Source organism: Serinus canaria, chromosome 3, assembly GCF_022539315.1.
Source record: "Serinus canaria isolate serCan28SL12 chromosome 3, serCan2020, whole genome shotgun sequence".
NCBI classification, from domain to species: domain Eukaryota; kingdom Metazoa; phylum Chordata; class Aves; order Passeriformes; family Fringillidae; genus Serinus; species Serinus canaria.
The window spans coordinates 26,239,745-26,242,244 of record NC_066316.1 but is presented as its reverse complement, the minus strand read 5'-3'; the positions used below and the strand labels follow the sequence as shown (position 1 = coordinate 26,242,244).

Below are 2,500 nucleotides of genomic sequence, written 5' to 3'. Positions count from 1 at the left end.
CATTCCTCTCTGACATTTTTCTCTGAGAAAGAAGACACAGCATTGCTGTAAGAATTACCAAAATATGTGAAAGAAAACATGTATCAGCCTAACATTTCCATTCTCAGTGAAGCCAGCATAGCTCTTGCACGGTGTCATTCAACTTCAAATGCTTTGCAAACACAAAGTAATTAAGCTCAATATTCTGTTACAGAACACTGTAAATTATATCATTAAAAATAAACCAAGTATCAGAGACTAGTTAAAACACATGACATAAAAGGCTTTGATAAATTTTATAAGCATGATTTGACAAGCTGCCTAACATTTTCTTAGCAAAGATATTTGATGTATTAATAAACACTGTATTTTTATTAAAATTTAAGTGCTCAGAAACAATTCAAATACCTACTAATGCAAGAGACTCAGAGATGTATCTAAAAGAGAACACTCTAAGTGCTTCATGTAAATCCTGTATCTGTGACTTTTCAACACCCATTTTAAAACAAAAAAAAAAAAATCAAAAAGAGCACGTGTTTATGTACCTCTAAAAATGTGTACACAGACCAAACCTGCAAGCACTTATGTGGATGAGTAACTTTACTGCCTGTGGAGCTCCAATATGAGTTTGCAGGATGAAACCTAAATGCATCTTTGGTAAACAAGCCATCAATTACACACTTTAGGGACGGCAGCACCTGTGCAAAGCCTTCAACTCCAACGAGAGACACTAAAGAAATAAAAAGCAATTATCAGCTATGAATTTGAGTAAAACTGTTTTCTTCTTATAGCTAAAACCACAATTTCAAATGATGTTGCCTCTATTTTTGGCCACTAACAATCTTTATTAGATTATTGTACAGCAGACATTCAAGTCCTCTCAAAAATAAAAGGTTTGCAAATTTTAATATTGCGCTATTTTCCACACTGCTTTGTTGATGATGAAGATTTCCTTCTACATGCTTTTAGAGAAACAAAGGCACTGCTGTGTGGGACAAACAAAACAAAACTAATTACACTAAAGCCATCTTCACAGCAATTTCAAATTACTCCTAAATGCTTTTGATTTCTTACTGCACAAGTATTTTCCAACAGGAGTTTGAATATGAAACTCATACCAGCTATACTGCTCAGTTCTAGGATAAATGGTTGGTTTGCATTGCCCCTGGTCTTTATCTAACACCGAGAATAGGCTGCTTTTTATCAAAAGAGGAATAAATTGCTGTTATTGTGATGTTAGCCCATCACTTGGCATTGCAATTCAAGTTTTTGTGCGAAAGAAATGTATGATCTAACTGCGACTTGACCTATGCCTTCTGAGATCCATCTAGGTGCTCTAATGGAGCATAAAAAGTACTGAATACAAGGATGTGCAAACTGGCAGTGAAGAAATTTATTTGGGAAGAAGCAGAAGAGCAAGAGACTTTCAGGAGCTTGTGGTTTACATGCTGGCCAATGAGGTAAATATGGAAGAATGCTTCTTGTCAAATTGCAATTCTTTTAATTAATGTATTTCAGCAGGATTCTCTACACTTGCTTGCAGCTAGTACCTATCTCTCTCAATCATGCTCTCTGCCTCTCTTTTTTCAACATTTTAAAAGTGTTGTGGTTTAAAGACTACTACTGAGAAGTCATTAAAACAGTCTGTAAAACTGTTAAGAAATCAGATACTGCTCCTGGTTTTTTGTAGGATTTTTGTCTTTTCTAGTACAAGAAAAATCACATTAAGTGTACATCAAATATGTGGGCCAAAATATATCACAAAATAAACTAATTCAAGGGAGATAGTTTGATTACATTACAAAATCCTTTAGTTCTTACAGTGTTTCTTGGAATTTATTAAAAAAACCATGTTTTTTTGAAAGCAATTTCTAGGATAGTAGCATTTAGATTTTAGTCCTGATAAAGACTCACTTTCCATTCATAGTCAGAACCTAAATGTGCTCTTCTTGTACCTAAACAGATAATAAGCACTCAGCACACTCCCCCTTCTTGACACAACACACTGAGACTAATCACACATAATTGGAGAGGAGGAGCAGAGGGGCTGGGCAGGCTATTGTGTCCAAAGGACAAATGGTCAGTTTATGAGGCTTTTGTCTGATGCATAATTTCTTATACATCTACAGGAGGAAAAGTCCTGCTGGAAAAAAACATACATACACACATATAGAAAAGGGGCCTTCAACACTAAAGCAAATGTGGACATTTCAATCATGGATTGAAAAATCAACAGTGGAATTAAAAAAAAAAAAAAGGCAGCAAAATACAAGCATTCAATAGGTGCACTTTAAGAAGATCTTCAGATAACTATTTCCTTACTAATTAAGTGTCAATGCATTCACTTCTTTACAACCAATTATCTAAGCCCACCTAGTATATTATCCATATATTTTCAAATACACCTCAAAATAGCATTTAAAGAGATCAACAAAGTACATGCAAGTTTAAAGGCACAAAAGAGAAGGAAGCCAGCTCTACACCTTTGTTAATGCATACATGTGAAGTCCAATCATTTTAA

General features: G+C 34.6%; 1 protein-coding gene across 2 annotated transcripts in view; it reads right to left on the bottom strand.

Annotated features, from left to right (window-relative positions):
- Positions 1-801: 801 nt before the first annotated feature.
- Positions 802-2,500, bottom strand: part of CAMKMT (calmodulin-lysine N-methyltransferase) — a 212,371-nt gene continuing 210,672 nt past the window's right edge. For both annotated transcript variants that reach the window (XR_007777096.1, XM_009091232.4), the window contains one exon: positions 802-2,500. This exon is cut by the window's right edge and continues 314 nt beyond it. The gene's annotated coding sequence lies outside the window, so the exon portion shown is untranslated.